The sequence below is a fragment of the Corythoichthys intestinalis genome, chromosome 17 (genome assembly GCF_030265065.1).
Source record: "Corythoichthys intestinalis isolate RoL2023-P3 chromosome 17, ASM3026506v1, whole genome shotgun sequence".
In the NCBI taxonomy this organism is placed as follows: Eukaryota; Metazoa; Chordata; class Actinopteri; order Syngnathiformes; family Syngnathidae; genus Corythoichthys; species Corythoichthys intestinalis.
The window spans coordinates 14855670-14883167 of record NC_080411.1 but is presented as its reverse complement, the minus strand read 5'-3'; the positions used below and the strand labels follow the sequence as shown (position 1 = coordinate 14883167).

General features: G+C 39.1%; 1 protein-coding gene across 2 annotated transcripts in view; it reads right to left on the bottom strand.

The window, feature by feature from the left end:
• Positions 1–27479, bottom strand: part of lhfpl2a (LHFPL tetraspan subfamily member 2a) — a 65483-nt gene extending 38004 nt beyond the window's left edge. Inside the window, exon 1 of one of the 2 annotated variants that reach the window (XM_057819336.1) lies at positions 27106–27479. The gene's annotated coding sequence lies outside the window, so the exon portion shown is untranslated. The remainder of the gene's footprint in view (positions 1–27105) is intronic. The other variant, XM_057819337.1, reaches the window with a different exon arrangement.
• Between the last annotated feature and the right edge of the window lie 19 nt (positions 27480–27498).

The following is a 27498-nucleotide window of genomic DNA, read 5'->3' as shown; positions in this document are numbered from 1 at the left end:
AGTAGTACTCTGACTTGCAAGTTCCTCTTCATACCAACTTTTGATTCAAACTTGGTTGTTTCATATTTTGGATTAAAATGTTTCATCCCACGAGGCCATTATTTCGCTGCCGTGCCAGGGTAGTGGAATTTTCCATTTTAAAAAATTCATTAAGTAACTGTAATTCCCTAACATTTGGAGTAGGAAAGATTTTCATTTTGAATGTTAATGTCTGCTAATGAAGAAAAACATTCAGGCTTGAATATGATTTTTTTTTTTCACGTTCCGTCTCCATTTATTTCCAATAGTTCTCATTTACAAAATCCACTTTATATTACCATGGAAATTTACAGGAAATTTACACGAAATCCATCCCTTTGCATTGTTTGGGGAAGACGGCAAATTTTGGCAGGATTATCAGCCTTTTCAAGTGACCTGCTTAGCTAACAAATAGCTTTTGGCAAACTGGCAACGCTGGACGCTGAGCACTTCCACAGCTGGGGGAGTTCATTATTCGAGTCTGGGGCGCAGTGGGGGGGGGGGGGGGGGGGGCTCTCAAGCTAAGCTCACAGGATCGCCACAAAAGACTATTCAGAATGCTTTTTTTTTCCAGCATCAAAATTGGAGTGCTAATTTAACTATGAATGTCTCCAGTGGTCCAGTGGACTTTGAATGAGACACTTGGTCAAGATCTTAGGAGCTTGTTATTAAAGTTTCCTCTTTTACCACAGTGATTAAATTTCCCCGACTTGCTCCACCAATGGCAAAAAGTCAAAGGTTTCATGGAGTGGATGTGGTTCGAGTTTGGTAGAAATTGGGAAAAAACGCTTTGGAGCAGTAAGTCTTTGAAGGACGCCTTGGAATGAACACACTTTGAACCAAAAATGGCAGAATTCCAAAGCTGGGGAGATTTACATCAGAGGTTTTCAAAAAACAAAAACAAAAATCTAAGAATGCAAGGATGTATTTATTTTTAAACATTAACTCATTTGCTGCCATTGACGCCAATCAACGTCCAATCTATTTTGACTGGGACGGTTGGCAGCGTTCGTTCGATCGCCGTCAATGGCAGTGAAACATGAGGACTCAATGCCTGAAATGGATTTGATGTCTATACCTGTCAATGGCAGTCAATGAGTTAAGCATTACAAGCAACAAAATGATCCAGAGGCATAAGGATATTGCAAAATACATGTCGAGTTTTGAGCCCTGAGCTAACGAAGACGCGGTGTTTAAGCGATGAGCTCCATCTAGTGTTAAAGCTGAGAAATACGACGGAATGTAGGATGAATTTAAGCTTCTTGTGCATGTCATATTCAATGATATATCTGTAATTTGCTGTGGGCAAATAAAAACTGAGCTGCGGGCCACCGTTTGGACACCCCTGATTTAAGTGGACTAGGGGTGCAACTATCGATCAGTTTTAAAATGGATTAATCAGATGATTAATCGATTCATCGGATAAATCTTTATCCGATTTATTTTAATAAACTGTTTTTCCAATTACCTTCACAATTTAACTTGAAACTGTTTTAGGCATGTTGTAAGAAACAATGAAGACAAAATGGATGAGTATTTTCTTCAAAAATATTTAATACAACTTCCTGATTTAGCTGCACTGTAATCTACAACTGTACTGTTTTAAGTAACGTAATTTTCGGACTATAAGGCGCATCTGACTATAAGCCGCCACCCACCAAATTTGATACGAAAACGGCATTTGTTCATAAGCCACATTGGGCTAATGCTGCAGCTGTTCTCACTGTTTTTATGAGATATTTCCACCAAAAGATACACTTTATTTTAGTGATGCACGATAATGCATTTTTCAACCGATACCAATAACCAATAATCACCTCCTCCTACCAGCCGATAACCGATAATATACATAGATACAAATTTAAATTATAAAAAAGAGGAAATGTTACTGTGCAAAAATACAATTTATCGCTACCTTTTCCACATCAATTGTGAGCAAGTAGTAAATTCCAACGTCGACTCATTGGATATTAATTAATATTCATAATGATTGCAAATTAATTACTTAATTGCACAAAAAATACCTTTAGGAGGGGTTGGTGTGCCGGCCCAGAATTCGACAAAACTGTTTCGGTTGCACACAATTGAAGGCTAAATAAAGTATAGAATTATCGGATTGCATTATTGGTTGAATTTTTTAAAATATCTATTATCGGTGTGACGTCATAATTGCCATTATCGGTCGATAATTATCGGTAACCGATATTATCGTGCATCTTTACTTTATTTGACAGCTGCATCAAACGACTATCATAACACCAAATGATCCACCATGAAGCTTTGAATCGACAAAGCTTCAAGAAGCTTCCTTTGGCCATCACTGCTTCCTTGGGGGAGACAGTCAACCTCTGCTGACACCTGCTGTCAACACTGTTGTCGTCCAACATGCCTCCTAGCATACATTGCAGCACTACAGACACTACACTACACTACACTACAAATTCATGTGTTCTGCGCTAATTTTTTCTTCAGTTACTGTTCCAGTTGTTTCATAAGTTGCTAATTATGGTATTTGGAAACACTCTATTTGACAGTGGGGCCATAAAACTGTCATTAGACCATCATAATTATGACATGACACTGCCATGAGCATTAATGAATGCTTATGACAGATGTCATTTTGTGTCAACATTTTGAGGCAACAGTGTTGACAGCTGTTATGGCATCTCTTTTAAATAAAGTGTTGCCTATTAACTTAAAGAAATCAACAAATAAGCCGCACTGGACTGTAAGCCACAGAATTCAAAATGAGGGGGGAAAAAAAGCGTTTTATAGTCCGAAAATGACGGTACATAAAACTTGTAAAGTTTTTATTAAAGGTTCTAAGTATAAAACATAAAAATACTTTATCAGTACACAAATCAGACAAAAGTCCTGTTTATTCAAATAAAAAAAAAAGTCCTGCTGATTGACTTTTTTTTCTTGTGGGCAAAGCGCAGATATAAATTGTGTCAATGACTCATTTATTTTCTTGAAACACACTAAACAACAAAATCGAATGAGGAGGATGCAGACTGAGATGAATCATGTTCTTTATCAAACAGTTGTTCATATATACAATCCAAATCCAATTTCAAAGCACACTCTCTTGTATGACAATAAAGAGTTTGAATGGGAGTTTGTGTTGAAAGCTGTTATAGGAATGGGTTTATGTGTGAGGTTTCTTTAAAAAGAGAAATGAGACAACTTTACTATCTAGAAATACCTCAAGTGCTAATATCCTTCTCCAAAGCACAATACAAATGGGCACTTAAGACATTAATTAGCACAATCGCTAACTAGATTAGCGCTCCGTGCTAAGTAGTAACGTCTCATCAACAAAGAATACAAACAATACAATTGGCTTCATTTACACACTGGATCTAACAACACAAAAGACAATCTAACTCTCAACATTTTGTAATATTATCGATTCAGCAACTCAAAAGCAGCAGTGAACTCTCTCTCTTGCTCACTGGAGTGCGCGCAGCCTCATATTTCACACAAATAAGGACCCAAACCGGACTGCTCATAGCTGCCGGCAAAAATCGACTATCAAATTAGTTTGCAACTAATTTATTAATCGATTTGTTGTTGCACGATTAAAGGGGACGGACAGAAAGAAAAACCATGGGGAATAGGGATGTAGAAGCATGGTTGAATATACTACCTGAATGTAAGTAGCATTACACAGTAATCCAGAGTAAAATTTACTTTGAGGTTACCTTGTGAGATAGGACGACACAAGCTAACCAATAGGGGAACTAGTTCAGCAACCAGTCGAGACGTGATCTGTAAATGAACTCCGTGACAGAGTCTTATTTTTCTGGAGTGAAGTGACCTCACGCGGCACCGCCCCATGATAATCCACATAATTAGCCCTTGAAAAAAAAAACATTTAACACAGCTGCAGAGGCAGAAAGCTCATCTTAAAAAGATGACTTCTGCTCCCCGGGGTTCCCGCTGATTACACAGCAGGACGCTAATGCAAAGATTGTCAGGGTGCGAGCCAATTTCCTCCCCTGTATGTGTGTGTAAGTGAACGCAGACCGCACACTCGCGCACAAACATGACATCATGATTAGGTCGGACGCACAACAGATGGCTACCAATTCGGGAAGGCTGGTTTACAATGGTTCTTAGAAAAAAAAAAACCTGCTGGAAAAGAAGGAACGAGGGAATAGATCATAGTAAAAGAATGATGACGAATACAATGCACTAATTGAACTTTGCTGAGGCTTCTTTTCATGCAAAAACAGCAGTGGCTTCATTCGGACTGGAGGTTTATGGAGCTAAATGAAGGCCTATATTTTGAAACTGAAAGTTTATGTCTGTTCTTGAAGTTACACTATGCAATGAAGGTGAAATGTGAGTGTTAAAGGAGCACTATGTAAGATTGGTGTCTAAAAAGGGTACTGCAACCAGGATCAAAATACTGACGTGCACAACGTCCCCCTTCCTTTTCCTTTGGAGTGCAAATCAGATAAGTTAATGTCAAAGGAGAATCAAGCTGCGTTATCGTGTTGCATTTCAGTCAGAAACTAGAAAATGCTATTTCTTAAGTAATTGCATAGGGTGGCTTTGTTGTGCTGGTCTGAATACTTGTTGTACAAGTACACGCAAGTAAAGGTACTTGTAGTAATAGTAGTACACACAAGTAAAGGTACTTGTAGTAATAGTACACGCAAGTACACATACTTGTAGTGTCAGTACACGCAAGTACACCTACTTGTAATATAAGTACACTCAAGTACATGTGTTTGTTGTACTAGTACACACACGTACAAATGTAGTACTACTACACGCAAGTACACATATGTAATACGAGTGTACACAAGTACATATACTTGTAGTATACGGATACGTACTTGTGGGACACGTACAAGTAAGTGCACGAAGTTGTGGTATGAGTACACGCAAGGACACGAACCTGTGGTACAACTCGAGTGCACGCAATTACACGGACGTGTGGTACGACTGGAGTACACGGACTTGTGGTACGACGAGTACACGCACTTGTTGTACGACTGGAATACACGCACTTGTGGTACGACTCGAGCATGCATACTTGTGGTACGACTTGAGTACACGCAAGTACACGAGCTTGTGGTACGACCCGAGTAAGCGAGCTTATGGTACGACCCGAGTACACACACTTGTGGTATGACCCGAGCATGGGCGTGGCCACAAGGGTGGCCAGGGGTGGCATTTGCCTGAAATTTGGTTGGCCACCCTAAGTGCCCCCCAACCCCCACCTCAGTATAGCTAAGTTCACGTTCTCAGTAAAGCAACGCTTCATTTGCTTGTCGCGCCGCGGGTTCCCATTGAAAGTCAATGTAAACGCGTCACGCGTGATGCGTCGGGGCGACGCGATGACGCCAAATCGACTGTAGTTCGTCAAATTTAACGCGCCGCCAAGGAGATGGTTTGGTTGAACTTTCTGCGACTGGGTTCGGCGTCGAGGAGCAAGCAGCCAATCGAATACTTTTTCCTCATTCACGTGACTTTAGGCGAACAGGACGCACAGGAACGTCAATTTCATGCATTCCCAACAGAAGAAGTTGGACCTCTATGTGTTCATATGGTTCCTGAGAACACTACCACTGCGGTGGTTAAACACTAATCTTAATTGAGGTAAGTGAGAATGTCCAAAGTGTGAAAAAATTGTGAATGTTTGTGTTTAATGTATTGGCATGTCGCAGGTGGTTAGGTAACGTTTGTGTTGCTGAAGTTAAGGAGCTAATGTTAGCAACACTAGCTCGACAGTATGTTATCAGTATTATTAATATTATCAGCATTTAGCTGTGCAGTTATGTAGCCTACTCGCGTATGGGTCGCAAAAAAGACGGTTCAAGCAGGAAAATAGAAACACTAATAGCCTATCAAACATGTAACAAGGTGGAAAGTTTGGGTGCCCAATTTTCCCACCATCTCAAACGCATCAAATCTAGGTGACTGCCAGTTTAATCTTTTCATTGCTCTGGGGCAATGGCACTTTATTTATTTATTTATTTGTAAAATTGTGCTTAAATGTGTCAAACAAATGTAATTATCTCACTAATTAATCATCAATAAAGTCATTACTTGCAATGTAGTGTACTGGTTATTATTGTCATCACCTAAAATCAGAGGCTGTCATTGGAAACTGCTATATACTATATTATTGGCTAGTTTGATCTTTTCATTGCTCTGGGGCAATAGCACTTTTTTTTGCTTTAAATGTGTCAAACAAAAATGTGTAATTATCTCACTAATTACTCATCAATAAAGTCATATTACTTGTAATGTAGTCTACTGGTTATTATTGTCGTCATTTAAAATCAGAGGCTGTCATTAGAAACTTTAAACCATTTTATGTCAATACAATAGGGGTGTAAAGGTACATGTATATTTACCGAACCGCTCGCAATCGAATGTTAGGTTCAATACAGTGCTGTATTGAACACTGGCCTGTAGTCAGTTTACATAGGACATGATTGCATGCTACCACTGCATTTGCAGTAATATTCAAGAGGGTATTCATGCATGATTGGGGTGATTAGGGAAGAATTTTAATGATTCATGAGGAAGCTTGTCCTTGATTTGTGCTACTGTGATCATGCGAGTTTTGTTTTAATAAACAACGTGCTGAGCAAGCAAATGGTTTAACATGTTATTCCTGTACTTTACTGAAACTAATTGTGACCCCAAGACCGAGGTAATCGTGACTTTTTTTGTATCGTTACACCCCTACAGTAAAATATGCCACCCCTCTACAGATTGTGACCCTATCTGCCCCCCCCAAGAAAAAAATCCTAGACACGCCCCTGGACCCGAGTACAAGCAAGTACATGCACTTGTGGTACGACCCGGGTACACGCAAGTACGTGCAGTTGTGGTACGATTACACGCAAGTACGCGCACTCGTGGCACGATTACACGCAAGTATGCGCACTCGTGGCACGATTACACGCAAGTACACTCTTGTGGTACAATTTCATTCTAGTACGCGTACGTACATGCAAGTACGCGCACTTGTGGTACAAGTACATGCAAGTACGCGCAGTTGTTGTACGAGGACACGCAAGTTCACACATTTGCGGTATGAGTACGTACTTGTGGTACGGGTACACACAGTAAATGTACTGGTAGAACAATTGCAAAACATATACTGTATACATATCCCCATCCTGTTTCTGCAACGTTAGCTGACAAAGCCCACTGAGTAATTGGCTCGTAATTGGCTGATTGGTGGAGGGCGGGACATCCGTTGTAAAGACAGACTCAAAACAATAACAAAACAACTAAACAATCGCGAATCGACTTCTACAATGGGAAGATCTCCGTTTAAACATTAAAAACCATCTTAGAAGTATTTCCAAAAAACATTTTCCTTTATTGTCGATTGAAACATTTCATAAATAATTGAAGTGTAAATCTTACACATGCTCCGTTAAACCACTCTAATACCGTCAGTCGATCGCTGCCATCCAGTCCATCAGAATGTCTATTGTCATCAATGGTACTAAAACGTGATCCTTCCCTGAAAAAAAGTATCAGCCGTCAGAATGACAGAGTTTTAAGGCGAGTAGCGGGAAGGAGGCTGGTGGGGGGTATTTTTGGAAGAGTGGGGGCAGCCCCAGACGGCTGCACCCGGGAGATGGATCACAGATGTCTGACCCTGGAACGCCGCAGTTAATTGTGAAACGAAAAGCCTGCCGTTGGCTTTTTGGTTTTATCTCCCGTTTAGCCTCTTAGATCGTGTTGTCGGGTCTGCCGAATACCAGACGCTTTTATAAGACGAGCTGATAGGCAGAGCGTCGTTTTGTTTCTCAAAACTCGTAAAACTGATGAACCTTTTTTGGGGAAAAGCAGTGTTAAAATCAGGAAAATGTATCAAAAATTCTCAAGCAGAAAACTTTTTCAGGGTGGAATCATCAGCTGAGATGAAAATGTTATTGAAATCTTGTAAAGTTAGGTGAATAGTCATTGCAATTTAAGACACTCGCTATTTTCTAAAAACTTTCTCCTCACCAGCAGTATTTACAATAAGAGCGTGACAATGTATCGAAAAGGTGATCCATCGTTAGTGCTAAAACGATTAATCGAATACTCGAGTAATTCGATTAGAAAAAAAGCTTAAAATCAAATTTTGCTGCTTCGAGGATTCGTTTACTTTGAGTGGCGTCGTAATGATTTGTTTTGAAAGTGTTTTGCATTTAGTTTTATTCATTTGGGTGGGTACACTGCAGTCTAGTGGCAATAGTCGTCTAACATGGCTGGATCCAGTTGCTCCCTGTTAAGACCAACATAAGGTATGTTTTTGTTTGAGCTAATATGATGCATTCGTAATTTGGTTTAGAGGTATATTTTCCAGCTTTTAAAAAGTTAGCATTTTATAGCATTTAAGCTAGTGGACGTTTGCTATGCAAGTTAGCCAGTTGTTCTTTTGTTGTACTTCGATCCTCATTAATTATCGTTTCAGGCTAAGCTCAGGTATTTTAAATCATTTTTAAAGAATTTATTGTTCTTGTAAAAATGAAAGTGCAGTTCTGCGTAGTCTGGAAAAAAAACTCGGGAATTTTATTTTATATTCGCATTTAATGCTCTTTTGAAGGTGGATTCTTATAAAGCCTTTGTTTCACATCTCCTAAAATTTATTCTGCAACACATTAAATCTCCCTAATCTGATTACTCGATTATTCAAACAATTTAATTGACAGATTAATCAATTACCGTAATTTCACACTATGTGGCGCACTTGACTATAAGCCGCACCCTTCAAATTTGGCATGAAAACGGTATTTGTTCGTAGATAAGCCGCGCTGGACTATAAACCCCAGCTTTCCTCACTGTATTATGGGATATTTACATCAAAAGATATTAACCGGTAACACTTTATTTGACAGCGCTACAGACCTAAATAACAATCAAAATTCATGTTCTGTGCAAATTATTTCTTCAGTTACTGTTCCAGTTGGTTTATTAATTGCTAGTTATGGTATTTGTTAACACTTTGACAATGGCGCCATAAGACTGTCATTAGACAATCATAATTATGACATGACACTGTCATGAGCATTAATGAATGCTTATAACAGATGTCATTTATTGTTATCCGGCAAATTATCTCACTTTTGAATGGATGTAAAAGATCCAAGCCGTGGATGAAATGGAGTTAAGGACATCATTTGCCGAATGACACTTAATGACATCTGTCACAAGCATTCAGTAACACCCATGATAGTGTCATGTCATAATTATGACTGTCTTATGACAAAGTGTTACTTTTTAACCCAAAGAAAATAAACAAATAAGCTGCACTGGACTATAAGCCGCAGGATTCAAAATGAAGGTAAAAGTAGCGTGTAGTCCGAAAATTGCGGTACTTAAATAACTGATAGCTGCAGCCCTATATACAGGACTGTCTCAGATAATTAGAATATTGTGATAAAGTTCTTTACTTTCTGTAATGCAATTAAAAAAACAAAAATGTCATACATTCTGGATTCATTACACATCAACTGAACTATTTCAAGCCTTTTATTATTTTAATATTGCTGAATTTGGCTTACAGCTTAAGAAAACTCAAAAATCCTATCTCAAAATATTAGAATATCATGAAAAAGTATACAAGTAGGCTATTCAACTAATCACCTGAATCATCTAATTAACTCGAAACACCTGCGAGGGTTTCCTGAGCCTTAAAAACACTCAGCTTGGTTCAGTAAACTAAATCACAAGTATGGGGAAGACTGCTGATCTGACTGCTGTCCAGAGGACCATCATTGATACCCTCCATCAGGAGGGTAAGACACAAAAAGAAATTTCTCAAAGAGCAGGCTGTTCACAGAGTGAGGTTTCAAAGCATATCCACAAAAAGTCTGTTGGAAGGGAAAAATGTGGCCGGAAACGCTGCACAACCAAGAGAGATGACCGCAGCCTTAACAAAATTGTGAAGAAGAGCCGCTTCCAGAATTTGGGGGAGCTTCAAAGACAGTGGGCTGAAGCTGGAGTCCAGGTATCAAAAGCCACAGTTCACAGACGTGTCCGGGAAATGGGCTACAATAGCCATATTCCCATGGTCAAGCCACTTCTGAACTCAAGACAACGGAAGAAGCGTCTGACTTGGGCTATGGAGAAGAAGCACTGGACAGTTGCAGAGTGGTCCAAAGTCCTCTTTTCAGACGAAAGCAAGTTTTGCATTTCATTTGGAAGTCAAGGCGCCAGAGTCTGGAGAAAGGCTGGAGAGGAGCAAAATCCAAGTTGCTTGAAATCCAGTGTGAAGTTCCCACAGTCAGCAATGGTTTGGGGAGCCATGTCAGCTGCTGGTGTTGGTCCACTGTGTTTCATCAAGTCCAGAGTGAATGCAACTGTGTACCAAGAGATTTTAGAGCACTACATGCGTCCATCTGCTGAAAAGCTCTATGGAGATGAGGATTTCATTTTCCAGCATGATCTGGCACCTGCCCACAGTGCCAAAACCACCAGTAACTGGTGCACTGACCATGGCATCACTGTCCTTGATTGGCCTGCTAATTCCCCTGACCTGAACCCCATCGAGAATTTGTGGGGTATAGTTAAGAAGAAGATGAAAGACACCAGACCTACAAATGCAAATGAGCTGAAGGCCGCTATCGAAGCATCCTGGGCATCAATAACACCTCAGCAATGCCACAGGCTGATTGCCTCCATGCCACGCCGGATTGATGCAGTAATCCGTGCAAAAGGATTCCCAACCAAGTACTGAGTGCATCAATGGACATTTTCAAATGTTTGATTTAGTTTTGCTGTTATAAAATTATTTTTTTACTTGGTCTGAGGAAGTATTCTAATTTTTTGATATAGGATTTTTGAGGTTTCTTAAGCTGTAAGCCAAAATCAGCAATATTCAAATAATAAAAGGCTTGAAATAGTTCAGTTGATGTGTAATGAATCCAGAATGTATGACATTTTTGTTTTTTTAATTGCATTACAGAGAGTAAAGAACTTTATCACAATATTCTAATTTCCTGAGACAGTCCTGTATATACAGTATATATATATATATATATATATATATATATATATATATATATATATATATATATATATATATACATATATATATATATACATATATATATATATATATATACATACACACACACATACATATATATATATTTATATATGGCGGAAAACGCAGACAAGACTGAAAAAGCAGTTTCTGCTCTTGCACTCCTTTTTAAAATAAACTGCTCTATTTTAAGCTAAAAGAACTGATGTTTGATTGAACAATATGTCTATATGCAGCCATAGCAGATTCATGGGGCACTTAGCCTCCAAACTATTTTTAATTTGTCCGTTTTACCCTGGAAACCCACGTTTACAGACGTCACACAACCGCTTTTGTTCCAACCCAGCCATAAAAAGAAGTAATTATATTAATTATTCAAAATGTCTGTCATTTTTAGCTTAGAATCATTCATTGATGTCTAATATTCCGTTAAAAAAAAAAAAAAAAACACTTTAAAAAAATCATTCAGTTGCATATTTAAAACAAATTACGTCACAAAGAAAAAAATGGTGTCTTTAAATAAGTCATGGATATCTACCTCATAACTATCGCTTAATTGTATTTTTTTTTTTTTTTTTTGTTAGTCGCATTTTCACCGATATGTTAAATGATAAATAATCAATCCAAACAAAGAAAAATTGAGGGGGAAAAAAATGTGAAAAAGAACATCTCGACACTCCTTGATGTCTGCAATTTCTGGATCGTGACGCTTGTTATATTACCATGTTTCACCCCAAAAATCCCAAAAAAGTCCGGCTGTGGCGATTCACAGCTGTGTCTTGACACTCGGTGATACATGCTACATGGAATTTTTGGATCGAAACAAGGTAAGTACGCGATAATATCTTGTTAAAATCATGGCTACTTTAATTATGCTCTCTCGTGCTCTCACCTCCATTTAGGGTTTGCTGTTTTCTTTTTTTTTTTTTCTAAATGCCCTCCTGTTCAAAATTTTTCTTCCCCCAGAAAACAGATTTTAAGCTTGCCAATGATGCATCCCACGTGCATGTCGGACAATTTAGAAATTTGGCCAAATTGGGGGTCTCAGAGCGGAACTTCAAGAGTGTTTTCCGCCATATATACCAAAATCTTCCATTACAATCATGTCCATGTTAGTTCACTGGCTGCCATTGACGGCGCCAAACATCCAATTCATTTGGACTGGATTGGACGTCTAGCGCCGTCAATGGCACTGGAACCAGAGCATGTCTTGTGGGCATTTCCAGGTCACTTTCTGTTCATTTTAGGGCATTTACAGGTAACTTCCTGTTCATTTTAGGGCATTTACAGGTAACTTCCTGTTCATTTTGAGTCACTTCCTATTCATTTGGTGACATTCTTAAGTCACTTCCTTTTCAGTTTGGAAATAATGGGGAAATGCCCCAAAATGAACTCATTGCCTGGCATTGGCTGCCACTGACAGCCATAGACGTCCAATCCGTTTGAAGAGGGAGGGTGGCAGCGAATGAACGAATGTTTATTCGCTGCCATCCTCCCACTTCAAATGGACTGGACGTCTACTAGTGATAAACTCATTTCAAAAAGCTTGTTTTTCTGTTTATTAGACTGATTTCCTGACCCATGTATCGATAATTGTTGTATCGCTATATCGTGAGATCGTTATCATGAGCCTTATAACGCAAATCGTATCATGAGCTACCCAGAGACTCCCATCCCTAATTTACACACGTCAAAACGAACCCTAAACCGATTTCCGATCACGTGATGGGATCGCCCCAAAAAACAACAAAGCTAGAATAGTATTAGGCATTCCATTTGTGAGACTGCTGGTGTGTGTGTGTTTGTGTGTGAGGTCCCGCAGGTCAAGTAACATTAGCCCGAGTCGGTCTGCGAGTGCGAGTCACCTGGAGAATCGTCACGCTACAAATCAAAACCGCAGCTGCTTAGACCATTAGCCGCTCCTGCGCTATGTGAACACGACACCAAATTAACTTTTACACCACACTGCACAAACGCCGTCTACGCAGTCCAAGTTGACGTCTTCTGATTTTGTTGATTCATTGGCTGCCACTGACAACGATAAACTGGCCAATTTTCGGATAGAAAAAAAGTCAAAAGTTGATTTCGCTAATGAAACGTAGCAGAAATGCAGCTTTACTGCAGATAGCGAATTATCTCTCCAAAATGTTTCAAACGGTTTATCGAGATAAACTGTAAAATTAAACTCACATATGAATGAAAACTACACATTCTGTATTTTAAAATTCAAAATATGCTTCGCATTACTTTGCTCCTGTAAGCACGTTAGCTTTATGCTAATATACAATGGAAGATGCCATTTTACGTGCTAATGATAACATCTCCAAAACAATGACTATTTACATAGGGGTGTGACAATATATCGAAAAGGTGATACATCGCGATAATTTGTAGCCCAAAAGGTTATCGATATGCTCCCACCAAGAATCAATATATTGTTTTAAAAAGTAAAAAGAGGAACCAACAAGTTGCTACCGTAATCATCCAATAGAATAATGTCTACTAGAGGTGTGCGAAATTTACGATTCTTAGATTATTCACGATTAGGCCGTGGAAGATTCAAGAACGATTCACAAACATCCAAATTCCGATTAGTGAAATATGCCAAGTCAAGTGGAACTAAAACACAGCACAGTCTTAGGGACGAAATGATGAGCCGAGAGTAAACATCATGCTCAACTCATGCCGCTAGATAAAAAAAAACAAAAACAAATAAAAAAAAACAATAATCGATTTATAATTGAATCGTAGCCTCTGAATCATAACCGAATCATTAGGTGCCCCAAGATTCCCACCTCTAATCGTAGCAGTGTCTAGTTGTGTCACTCATGTAAAGTGCTTCCCCCCCTCCCCCCCCCCCGACTCACCACTGTGTCCTCTCCAGTCGCCAAGCTTGCACACACGGTAAGATATGTTTTCTTATCTTGGCCAGAGAGAAAATGGAATGTTGCTTTAGCCTTTAAAGGTCTGTGCAGAGTGATCATCACGCACTAAATGTAACTCATAGCATTAGCATAGCATTCATATTAGGCTAAAGCTAACGGCGAGTGTCCTCTTAAACTCTAAGACAACTACATACAGTTTGTGGCGTCCAGGTGGGTATAATTGAAAATAATGTTTTACGGCTGAGCGTTATGATCAGCAAGTTGGTAATAGATTTGTAGAAGCTTGTCGATGCTGCAATATGTCCTCGTCTGTCAATGTTCATTCGAAATAGTTGGAAACATTTATGTATTTATTTTGAAGTAGAAATGAAATACTTTTACAGATGAAAACATTTTTAGTAGACGTCGACTAAAACTAGACACATTTTGAGATGATTAAAATATGATTAAGACTAATAAGTATCATCATCCAAAAGACCAAGACGAAAATTAAAAGGTCGGCCAAAAACAACACTTTATATAACCAAAGCCACTATCAGGACTTCTTCTGCTATACTCTTCTACTACTGTATGTGCCTGTCAATGCTCCTCTGCAAAGCGGCACATTCAAGTTGTACACACAAATGAAACATTTGTACAATCTTGAGAGTGTCTTTGTTATCCCTGAAGTTTGTTGTTTTGTACACATTTCTTGTGTTGGTGAGTGAATTTTATAAGAGTTTTATATTTTTGTTATATTTATTATTGACTTCTTATGTTTGTGGTTTCAAATAATATGGTAGAACAAGCAAGCTAATTTTTGGTTAATATTTACTTCATATATGAACAAAAAGTTGAAGTACTCTCGAGTTTCTTAGGTTTTATTGCAGATTCTTTAGAATTACCAGATGGTTTAAAAAAAACACAATATAAAAATCATGTTCATCCATTAATGGAATTTCAATGTCTTTCAATGGGGCAATCTGATTGGACTTAAAGTATTCAGGGAGTTTTGGGTGACGGAATAAAATCGTCCCTCAAGTCCGTTTGGTGTTCCTAGACCGCGTGTAAGCCGTTGTTATTTGTAGCGCGCAGCTGCGAGGCTTTTCTGTGAACATCAAAAGTCAGCTGCCGCTTTCATGGAGACTCTTCTGATATTTTGGTGTTGATGATGACGTCGACTGCGGCCATCCTCGTGGCGATCCCCTCCCAAGACTGATGAATCCCAGCCCCCCACAAAAAAAAAGCACTTCGCCCTTCCCCCATGAGTTACTCGCTGCTTTCTTTTCTTTTCTTTCTTTCTTTCAAGGAGAGTGCTTTGTTTTGGCCCAGGACCCCACCCTTGAAAAGCGAGCTCCAGGGGCTGCCGGCGGTTCTGGGCCCCCTCCATTAGACCTCCCCACAGACAAGGGGAGTCGCCTAATCTAATCAAGACTGCATGACGGTCCCGGCAATCAAGTTTCACGCCAGTTTGTCAACTCCGAAATCAGCTGTTTGGCAGCACAAGTGGGACAGGAAGCCACGTGGGAACTCTAAAGGCTGCCTGACGCCTGCTTGTAATCTTAGTAAGGGAAAAAAAAAGATGGTTTATTTCTATACGGAATAGGAGTGGGAACCTCTAGGTAGCTCACGATATGATACAATTTGCGATAATGATATGGCGAGTAAAGATGTCCCGATCGATCGGATCCATCACGTCATTTTCGAAGTATCGGAATCTGCAAAAAAATATCGGACATGCCTTTTTTAAATATATATATTTTAATTAAATCGTTTTCTAATTGTATTTAACGTTACAGACAAAATGTCTTGCACTCATCCAGAGTCTTTAGTTTTGGCTTAAAGTAGGGCTATCAAATTTATCGCGTTAACGGCGGTAATTCATTTTTTAAAAATTAATCACGTTAAAATATTTGACGCAATTACCGCATGCGTTGCACGACCCACTCACGCATTGTCGCGTTCAATCCATAATGGCGCCATTTTACCTATATGTAGAGCTAAAAGGCAGCGTAAAATGAGTAGAGTGAATTTTGGCAGTCTTTGGAGCCTTTTTTTAATTGGCTAAAGCCTTACAATCCCTCTCTCAACAATTAGAAATATCGTGGTAAGCAATGTGGGGCAGAAAGGTAGTCATTGATCTTTTTCTTAACACACTATGTTATTTCCCAACGCAGAGAAGATATATCAATTGGTGCCACTACGCACAGTCATGGTTGCACTTCCCATCATGCATTTAGGCAGAGCAGTTGAATGTTTACAGTATGATTTACTGAAAACTCAACAAATACACTAGATGGCAATATTTAGTCACAATATACAAAGTCACATTTATCCTTAAAGAATTACAAGTCTTTCTATCCGTGGATCCCTCTCACAGAAAGAATGTTAATAATGTAAATGCCATCTTGATTTATTGTCATAATAAACAAATACAGTACTTACGTACTGTATGTTGACTGTATATATTCATCCGTGTTTTATTCATTTTTTTCTTAATGCATTGCCAAAATATATATGATCGGGAAAAATTATCGGGAATGATTGGAATTGAATCGGAGGCAAAAAAAAAAAAAAAAAAAAAGCAATCGGATAGGGAAATATCGGGATCGGCAGATACTCAAACTGAAACAATCAGGAAACTGAAACGATCGGGATCTGATCGGGAGCAAAAAAGCATAATCGGAACAACCCTAATGTCGAGGTCATTTAAGACTTATTAAGACACTTAAAACCAGAGCTGAAACAATTACTTGAATAATAATTCGAGTAACTCGATTTTAAAAATTGATCGAGGAATTTTCTCTGCCTCGAGGAATTGTTTAATTTTGCCAGCTCTAAGCATGACATTTTTCCTAGGCTACTTATTTTTAATGTAGCACAACATACAGGAAGAAGAGAGAGGCGGCGGATACATTTGATTTCACGCACCATGCATGAATATAGAGGTAACAATGAAGAAGCTGACGAAAGAGAACAGAAAGGCAGAAAAAGCATAAAATGTCAAAAGTGTGGTGGGAACACCATTTTATATATTCATTGTAAGACAGTGCTTGCATAACATTACCCCCGCTTGGCCCCAGCTACCTGCGGCCCCGTCAACGCTTCCGCACCCGCGGCTGGACTCCGCGACCGATGACCGCCCCCGAAACCCGGGCCGGGTGCCAACACGCAACCCGCCCGCCCAGTCCCCGCTCCACCGAAGGCACCCAGTTTACCCCGAGAGTGGAGGAGCAGTACTCGGGACAAGACAAAAAATTAAATTAATGTAGCACAAATAAATCAGATTAACCTTACTGTATCATGCTAACGTAACGTTAGCCCTGCGGAGGGCTAGGTTTTTATTAATTATGACGACTGTTGATGTGTGGCTAACGTGTCCTTCATACAGGCTTTATTTAATCTGTAAAAACAAAGTGCTGTAGAGCATAGGTTTGGTCTCAACATTGGTAGGGACGATATAACAGCATATCCTGCATGTACACCTTTTGCTCGGGATGGGACATTAATAAGGTGAACGGGGGTCAGGGCTACATTTCTCACCAATATGAACCTAATTAACTGATATGCTAAATCAGTGGTGCTCATTACGTCAATCACGATCAACCAGTCCGTCGCAACGATAGTGCGGGTAGCGCGCAGCTTCCCTCCAAATTAAAAAAAAAAAAAAAGAATTTACACATTCATTATTATTATGTTATGTGTATTAGAGGAGTTCCAAAAATTCGATTATTACATGCATCGCGATTCGACACGTGATGATTCGATTACGATTCATAAAGGCTCAAAAACGATGATTTTCCCTCATAACTTTATGAGAGCCGCTCGTGGCGGAACGAAATTCAAGACATGTCTGCCGCCCGGACACCTTTAACGGACGCACGTACGTTATAATGGATGCTGCCTGTAACTGAGTGAGAGATTTAGTCTTTTCAAAAGACTGGAAAATGAATTTGTGTATGAGACAGGCCGGGACCTGGCGGTCGCGCTTCTGTGCGCAAGTTATTTTTCAAAGCGAATTGGAAAGAAAGATAAATCGTTGCTCCTTGTCAGTTGTCCAACAGTAGTTTCAAGTCATGTCAATTAAAAAATGTCCTGAGTGTGTTGCTAAGACCCGTGTGCGTCTACAAGAGGTGAATACACAAACCCTCTTGTACTGTTTAGCCTTTATTGTTGTTTCTGAGGTGTTACTAGTTAGCGCTGAGCGCTAAACTAATTAGCTAATTCGCTAACGTTTATTTCATATGCATAACCTGTAAAACCACGATTAAGTACAGCGGTAACACTACAAACATGCAAAATATTACAGACATCTGTGAAAACAAAGTATATTGGTTAAAAGAAGGCTTATTTCTAAATAAACTTTGTTTCCAGAAAATGTGGAATTTATTCCACTTGTGTAAATTTTATTGTATTGTTGAGTGTAACAAGTACTCCCTTTAAAATGGTTAATGTTTTTGCACTTTCTTTTAAAAATAAATAAATAAAAAAACAGCTTAAGGGCAGGTTTTTGTTGTATGGGGATGTTTCCATCGTTCCTGTTGAATCATCAGGATATTTTAAATAAATAGTAGACAAAAATTTGTCACCTATATTAATTAGTAATGTACGATGCATCGATAATCGTGATAACCGGGATCATCGTCAATACCGTGATCATCGTTCAAGAATCGAATCGAAGCCCCCTGAATCGTAATCGAATCGAACCGTGGTGTGCCTAAGATGGCACACCCCTAATGTGTACGTTGTGATGTGTGTGCAACATATGTGGTTATGCAGCACCCGTCTCAAAGCAGCTTCTTGCTCACGTTTTTCTGCTTCTATAGTTTCTAGCAGAGTTCACTACATTTCCTCACAGTTTAACGTTAACAGTAAAAAACAAAAACAGAAGGACACTTCTCTCTAAATCAGCTTCCTACTCAAGTTTTGCAGGTTAGCAATTTCACACAGTTATGCTAACTCTGATGCAGGTCGGACATTCAGTTACAAATTTAGTGATGTGCTTCCCACCTCCACAAGATTGGAGTCTTTTTAAATTAATTAAAGTGGCTGCTGCTGGTCGAAAAAAACTTTTAATATCCCTCCTCTTCGAAGGGTGGAGGAGGCGGCATGTTGTCGACATGTATTTCTGTTGGGGCTGTGTGAGTGTGTGTGTCAGGGTTGGGTCAAGTCATCAGCCAATCAAACGTGCGTTTTAAAATAAAAAAACATTTTTCCATTGAACAAGATTTTTTAATTTTTAAAAACATATTAGCAAATTGGAACATAAGGATAATGTTAAGTTAAAATAAATTTTTAAAAAAATAACTGAATATTCTAAATAAAATTAAAATAAATGCAGTCCTTTAGGTGAGCCTAAACCCACAGCGACAGCTCAACATTATTACCATTAGAACAAAAATAATTGAACAATTTTAAATAAAAAGCACGTGTGTATGACTCGTATCATGTTTACATTATACACACACACAGACAGACAGTTGCCAGAGAGAATTTTTTTTTTACCACCGATAGACACACTAAACACGCTGGCGTTAACTCTCGTAGCTAGTGGGAAACGTTAATGAGTGTTTACTAACCTTTAATTTTGTATAAATGTAAAATCATACTGGAGGTATTGCCTCCTCAACAGCCACCTCCGCAAACATGTTTTATATGTCGGTTGGCCCTCCTCCTCTAAGCCGCAGCCATCTGCAACTTTTCTATCGCCGAAGTATTCCCATGCCAGCGATTTCGTTTTCTTCTATGGGGGAAAAAGTTTAGGAATTTCACCTCCTCCAGTCATCGTGTAGCACAGCTGATTCAATGACACAGAGAAACAACCTTACAGCTGCAAACAAGGGAGTTCTCCATGCTTTTTTGGGACGTAAAAAAATAGCTAATACCTTAGGGACGGTATGACGGAAAATTTTGAAACCTTGACGTTTTCATACCACAGTATACCTTGAAACCGGTAATCGGCACATGCCTCGTCTGTGTTGAACAAACTAGTTAAGCGCCTCTTGGGGTCGACAAAGCATTACAAAAAAAAGACAAGTAATAAAAGAACATATTAAAAAAAAAAAAAAGCGTGATTCATTGTACGGGGGGGAAAAAAATCATGATCAGAAAGCTACTCAGGAACGAATTAATTTTGTATCAGGAGGTACTACTGTATATGTTTTTTATTCTTAAAGTTTGACAATTTCGGGGTGGTGCGGCTCTTTAATCATGTGCGCTTTATAGTTCGGAAATGACGTTACTCGTTTGTAGCAGTCCAAGTTACGGTAAGGGTTGTTTTCTCCGGTGCGCTCAAAGGCTTTGTGCCACTTTATCAACTGTTTGAAAGCACAAGTAGGACAGGAAGCCACGTGGGCGCGTTGAAGGCTGCCGGCTGCACTTTGTCACATTTCACACGGACGTGACCTGTATTTTTTTCCTTTTTTTTTTTTTTTGCCATTTGGAAGTTTGTAGAACATCTCAAAGTGGGAGGAAAAACGTGGATGGACGACGCAAATGAGCCAAAAGTAACACAAGAATGGAAAAAAAAACAGCTGTTTTATATCAACTTAGTATTCAGGCCACAGTCAAAAGAAATTGAAGTAAATTATGAGAATTGTCATTTTATGAGAACAATGGCTTCGGAGTTACCAGAACATTGTTGTATTATTGCAAGCAAAACAAGTGACATCTCAGGGAAAAAAGTGGATTCATGTTGCAGTCTCATGAGATTAAAATCATGTTTTTACTGAGCCTTGTTAAATGAATCATTTCATCTTCCACGTCATGAAATATTGTCCATTTCACTCATAAAGATGCATTATTCGTAGATTATCAGCCAAAAAAGGCATGACCTTGAAAGAAGTTTTAAACCATTTTTAAAAACTAAATGCTGTCATTTTACATCGTACAAGAATAAAAATGCGATTTTGTAACGAAATAAACGCCATATTTCAGTCATTATCAGTTTCAGGCAGAAAAAGCTTAAAAATGGAAGTAGATGCTAATTAATGGTAGCTTTTGCATGTAATCAACAGGAAGTGACCCCAAAATCCTCTAATATCATACGGGAATCTTGGGGCACCTCCAGATTCGATTCCGATTCAGAGCCTACGATTCGAATATAAATCGATTATTGATGCACAACCCCCAGCTATTAGCTGCTTCTAATGTTTCGTACATTAGTACGAAAATAGTACAAAAATCCTCTCAGGCTTAAATAAACTACTATTTCAGTATCAAGCTAACAGTTCAAAACAGTAAATACAATACTCAAGTCCCCATTCTGTATCATCAGCTTTAAACTACATTCAATTAATTTAATGTTGTGAATCAACCGTTAAAGTTGTTAAAATTGCTCCTGTTATTCCATAATTTCCCTTCTGTCTACTTTCGATATGTGAAAGTTATAAAACTGTTTCATCATTTAAAGATAGATTCAAGTCAAGAGTTTGCCAATTTTTGAGTATTTTAGATAAAATGTTATTTGCTAACACTGGCGAGTCAGTTATTTCGCATCTAGTTCTCTATACATGTGCTAATGCCGCCGAGTCTTTCATTTCGCATCTAGTTCTATATACATGTGATATCTACTGTAGCATTATGGGGGTGTAGTTTGTAGCAACTGGGCCTTGGAAATGAACCTGAAATGCACCAAAATAAACAGTAACTGACCCAATAAGCACAGGAGGGGAACCAGAAATGCCCCCCAAAAACAGCAAGGGACCTAAAATCTACAAGAAGTCCGAAATGCCTAAAAATCAACAGAACTGACCCCAGAATCCCCCTATATCAACAGGAAATGACCCGATACGTACAGGAAGTGAACCAGAAATGCCAAAATCAACAGGAAGTTACTCGATATCTTCTGGAAATCGAGATGGCTCAAAATCAACAAGAATTGACCCGAAACAGCAACTATCACAGCAAAGCTACCATCCAGGAATTGTGTTTTCTAGTAAGTAGATGAATTACCATCTTGTGATTTTAAGATTTTCTTTGGTCCAAATGTCTAAAAACGTATAAAGTCATCCCTCCCTTTTGGGAGCAAAAAGTAAAGCTGGACGTATACGTGTTTATTTCTGTCACGGGTATATCCTCAAAAATGCTCCGAGTGGGATTCCAAGATTTATGAGTGAAGACCAAAGCCAGGACTTCTGAAGAGCATGAAAAGCTCTGCATGTGTCACACGTGCGGGAGTTAGTCGTTTTCCGCCGTAGTGTACAGCACGCTGTAATTTCAGTCCTACTGCACGCATGACGACATAAGTGTCGGCTTTTTTCCGCGCTTTTTAAGTGTCGTAACGCAGCTTTCCGTAGCATCTGCAACACGCGTCTGCCAAGAAAGACAGCACTGCACTTTAATGTGGCCTCTTAAGAAGACGGGCCGTGTTCCACAGGGACAAGATGAATGCTTTTATGCTTATGTAAGGGGCCCTGAAGTGGAACCTTGAGGGACGCCGTTGTCAAACCATTATTACACCTGCATATTACTCTAAAAAATGATGTTATAGGTGGAAAAATCCCAGCTAGCCAATACGTCCGTGAGTCTTTGTCAACTTCTTCCTATCAATATTCAGTATATTGCTACCTGACTATAAGTAGCGTTACACATCCACACTTTGTTTATTTTATGAGAAGGGACTACACAAGATAACAATAGGCAAGATGAGGGAGGACAGGAAAGACTAGTGTTGGACATTGGTGGGTGAAGTACTCACTTTTTTTTACTTAAGTAAAAGTGCAGATACAGGTATAAATTTGAAGCCAAATTAATCATTGCCGATCAGATTTTTCAAAATGGGGGTCATTTTACACTATTTTTAGTGTCAAATGTCAAGTATGTGAGATAAACTCCAGAAATCCTAATTTACAGTGCCCTCCATAATTATTGGCAACCCTGGTTAAGATGTGTTTTTTAGCTTCTAATATTTTTTTTTTTTTCAAATAATATGGGACCTTAATGGAAAAAAAGGGAAAATTCCAACCTTCGATACAAGTGCATTTATTCAGTGGGGAAAAAAATCCCACATGAAGAAATAATTATTTGACATCAAATAATGTGTGTCACAATTATTAGCACCCCTGGTGTTAATACTTTGTACAACCCCCTTTTGCCAACAAAACAAGGTCTGGGGACTGAGATGGCCATGGGAGGAGCTTGATTTTGTGTCTGGTGAACCATTTCTGTGTAGATGTGGCCATATGTTTAGGGTCATTTGCCACGTTTACATGGAGCCAAATATTCCAATTACAATCGGAATATTTGTTCAAACCGAATAAATGTGTTCCATATAAACACCTCATTCGGAATGAACAGGCCCAAACCGAATGGAATTTCATTCCGATTCACAGGGGTGGAATATTCCTTTTCCCAAATCGATTAGAAGTAAAATTATAGACCCTATTCACCTACGTCACAAAATGGGCGTGTCGCTGTTTCCGGCCGCCATATTGTACCTATTTTTTAGACCTATTCTCATTGTTTTCAATTAGTCGAGCAAGTTATAGAGCAATTCATGGAAGCCCCGGTGTTATCTGACGCTGTAAACTCATTGGATGCGTTGCATAAACGGCGTTACGTGGAAAAGCTTCAGTTTATCCATTCGCCAGATCCGTATTTGATGCCTAAATCGATGTTTTTTGACCTGCTGCCTTCGCCGTCTCTGCCTGACCCTGATATTTACAACTATCTTGTCCACACAAAATCAGCCTATTCTCACGAAAGTTTGAAAAACTTTAAGAGCTTGGAGGCTTATAAATGCTACATTGCTGGTTGGGTGAAACAGGTCCTCGTACACGAAAATTCGGCAGGAATCTTGTGCTCGGAAGGTGAGTTACGAAATTTTCAATTCAAAATCTTTTGTTCTTGCTAACATCCACTGTCAAGTCTAATGTATTTCATGTCATTTGTCAATGGAGCTAGGGCTTTTAATGTTTATATGGTTTAGCGATAGCACTCTCACTACATACATATATAATATGTAATAAATATGAAGTGCGATAGCACTACTCCAGATTGTCCCTAGTTGAATTTATTTTTTGGCTTTTGACCTCAATAGTGAAATTGTAAATTAATTGTATGACAACTGTCTGATTATCCCCTTATAATTATATATTTTCAGGTAGTTCATTCACAACGTCTGAGTGTATGTTGTCGGCGATTAGCCTAGCAATGATCTTAATTGTGGTTGTCAGCCCCAAACCCTCTAAATATATATTAAATGCATCTTACCAGATATAAAATGACTACTACATAATCTGTGGTAGTCGTTTGGAGCCCAGTTTTCTCGTCGAATTGCAGCAGTCAATGTCGGTCTCCTCTTCGGGTCTCTCGGAATACGGTAAAACTTCCAAGTCTCTCCGTCTATCTTCTCTGTTTTTGCAACCGACCGCCACACACGACTTCACCATTTTGATTATTAATGTTAACGAGCAGAAAAACACGCCATAATAGGAGGAATTTACGAAGCGCTAATGCATTAACATGACGAGTATACGGACAACGTGGTGCGGGGGCGTGGCTGTGACGTCACGTGAGTAGGGTCTATATAATGTAAACAGGGAAGCGGAATGGTGTCTGGTTGCGTTCTTTCTGCGCATGCTCCGTACTGACGTGGTGACGTCACTTGGTGACGTAAGTAACGTCACTTGCAACATGGCTTCCAAGCACACGCACAGCGCACCCACACAATTTTTTAAATGAACGGCGTATCATTCTGAAGTTTTGTTTCCACTCGAAAAGATAAAACAGCAGCTGATCTGACGATCGATCTCCATGTTTTGCAACGTGACGCTTTGTTTTGATTAATCTGCGCATGTCAGACGGCAGTTGTCAAACGTCCTTTCGGAATAAAGGCAGTCACATGTAAACGCTGGATCGGAATAGATGAAGTGACATGTAAACAGCTGATGTGAAATTTCCATTCGGAATGATTTGAAATCGGTATGAATAAAAGTCAGCATGTAAACGTGGCTAGTGTCTTGCTGAAAGACACAGTGACGACCCATCTTCAGCTTTCAGGCAGAGGGCAACAGATTTTCATTTAAAATGTCCCGGTATTTCAAAGCATTCATGATGCCATGCACCCTAACAAGGTTCCCAGGGCCTTTGGAAGCGAAACAGCCCCACAGCATCACTGACCTACCCCCATACTTCACAGAGGGTATGAGGTGATTTTCAGCATGCACATCTTTCGTTGCACGCCAGACCCACTTAGAGTGTTTGTTGCCAAAAAGCTCAATCTTGGTCTCATCTGACCAAAGCACACGGTCCCAGGCTTCAACTGGGACCGTGTGATTTTCGGAACCAAGGGTGCCAACCAGGGGTGCCAATAATTATGGAGGGCACTGTATATGTTGAACATGGCGTTCTTTTATTTTGAAATGTTCACCGGAAGTACATTCGCTAAGCGACTAACCGTAAGCTTTACACTCAGTAAAAACAACTCGTCGTCAATTTTCGTCATGCATGTAGTGTCAGTAATAGATCTTTTTTTCGCATTGTTGTAAATGCTGTAAACCAGCGAGTTTTCATATTTGAAGTGTCACCTTTTCACTGCAAGTTTGCGTTTTGGAAAATACTGTCCATGTTTTATAGCAGGCTAAAGTGGTTAGTACATTGTCTTTTTTCCATTAGCCTCAATGTAGCAATGCTAACGTTTTACAACGTTTAATATAGATGTGTTTCCTTATTTTTGTATGTCTGAACTTTAATTCTAGGGTGTGTTGAGGACCAGTAAACATCAGTGACAGGACCTGGAGTCTCATATTAGTGCTACAACGATTAATCGATTAACTCAAGTAATTCGATTAGAAAAAAGCGAATTCAATTTTGCTGCTACAAGTATTCATTTAATTAAAGTGGCATTGTAAGAATTACTTTTGAAAGTGCTTGCATTTATTTTAATTGATTTGGTTGGATACACTGCCCTCTAGTGGCAACAGTTATTATGACATAACTCATCTAACATGGCTGAATCCAGCTGCTCCCTGTTAAGACCAACATAAGGTAAGTTTTTGTTTGAGCTAATGTGTTTTTTAATGCATTCGTAATTTAGCTTATAGGTACATGTAGCCGTTTTTGTATGAATAAGTGTTTGAATGATTTGTTAAGAGTATTGTTAAAAAAAAAAACAGAAAAAAGGTAGCATTTTAGAGCATTTAAGCAAGCGGACTTTTGCTTTGCAAATTAGTCAGTTCTTCTTTCGTTGTACTTAAATCGTCATGTATTTATTTATTTTTATACCGTTTGAGGCTAAACTCAAGTATTTAAATTTATTTATGTTCCTAAACTTAATACTTTAATATTCGAATTAACTAGTCTGTAGATTAATCGACTACTAAAATAATCAATAGCTGCAGCCCCACTTCATATGCATTGGGACTGTGTAGCCTGTCAGCAGATTCTCAAAATCTGGTGACTTGGACTCGGACTCTGGTGCAAAAATATGCAACCGGGACATCCCTCATATTCATATAATAAATTTAATCGAGGCTAAGGGGGCTTTTCTGTGAAGATTGGTGTATATAAATGGGATCCAGGAATCCAAGTGGCTGCACAATTGTTGCTTTTATTAGGAAAAACAAGTTTACATAAAAAAATTTTTTAAAAAAAACGTCTTTTGATGGAACTATTGCGCATGCGCATATTGCGATGGCGATGTTCAAACGATATATTGTGCAGGCTTACCATTCACCTTATACAACTGATTGCCGTAATAACGTAAGTATTATCTCACCTAAAAATAAGTCCTATAAATTTTATCAATTAGTTTTCCAAACACCATTAAAAAATGACTTATACTAATGTAAATGAATACAATGTGTTAAAATTTACTTCCCCCTATACCGTAACGTACTTTTGTGGACGTTATGACTTATCTTTTTGCATACTGGCAGATTCGACACTCATCACAGTTTAAAACGGACCAAAATTACTTTCCTTTTCTTCACCACAAGAAGTCTGTCATTTTAGCTCATCATAGTGGTTTCTCTTGTTTTGTCAACATCGAATGTTTGTTTTAACTAGTAATACCCCCACAAAAATATGCTGGATGGACGCCACACCAGAGCAGCTTTAAACCGAAAAAAGTGACAGTCAATTCGGCTTCGAGTTGGGGAATGTCCCGCCTCAGCTCGAAAATGCATAAGAAAATAAGGTGTAAACTAGGAAAGTGTGAGGGACATTTGTATAAATTAGTAGAAGAGATGGTATCTCCAAACTTACGTTGGCACGAAAGATGCTGAGGGAAGCTTTTCAAAACGCCTTCCCACACGGTTGACGACTCTCCCTTTGTCAAAGTGGCTGGAAGATTTTTTCCCTTTTTTATGCGAGAGGCAAGATTTGGGCGAGCATTCACTTTCCTTTGAGTCCGCCGCCTTCAGCTCGTTTTCGTTCCACGTCCTCCAGCGGACCGCAGAAGAATGAATGGCCACCGCCAACCTTCACGAAGCTAGTGGCGAACCGCTGCTGGCTGGGTGGACGGGCTTAGCTCGCCCGACAGCCAATAATCAGAGGCGGGCTACCGGTAATGACCAATCGAAAGCGAGCTAATGCTCAAGTAGCCAATCAGGACGCGGCAGTCATCGTGAAAACGAAAATGAGTAAAACTGTACATAT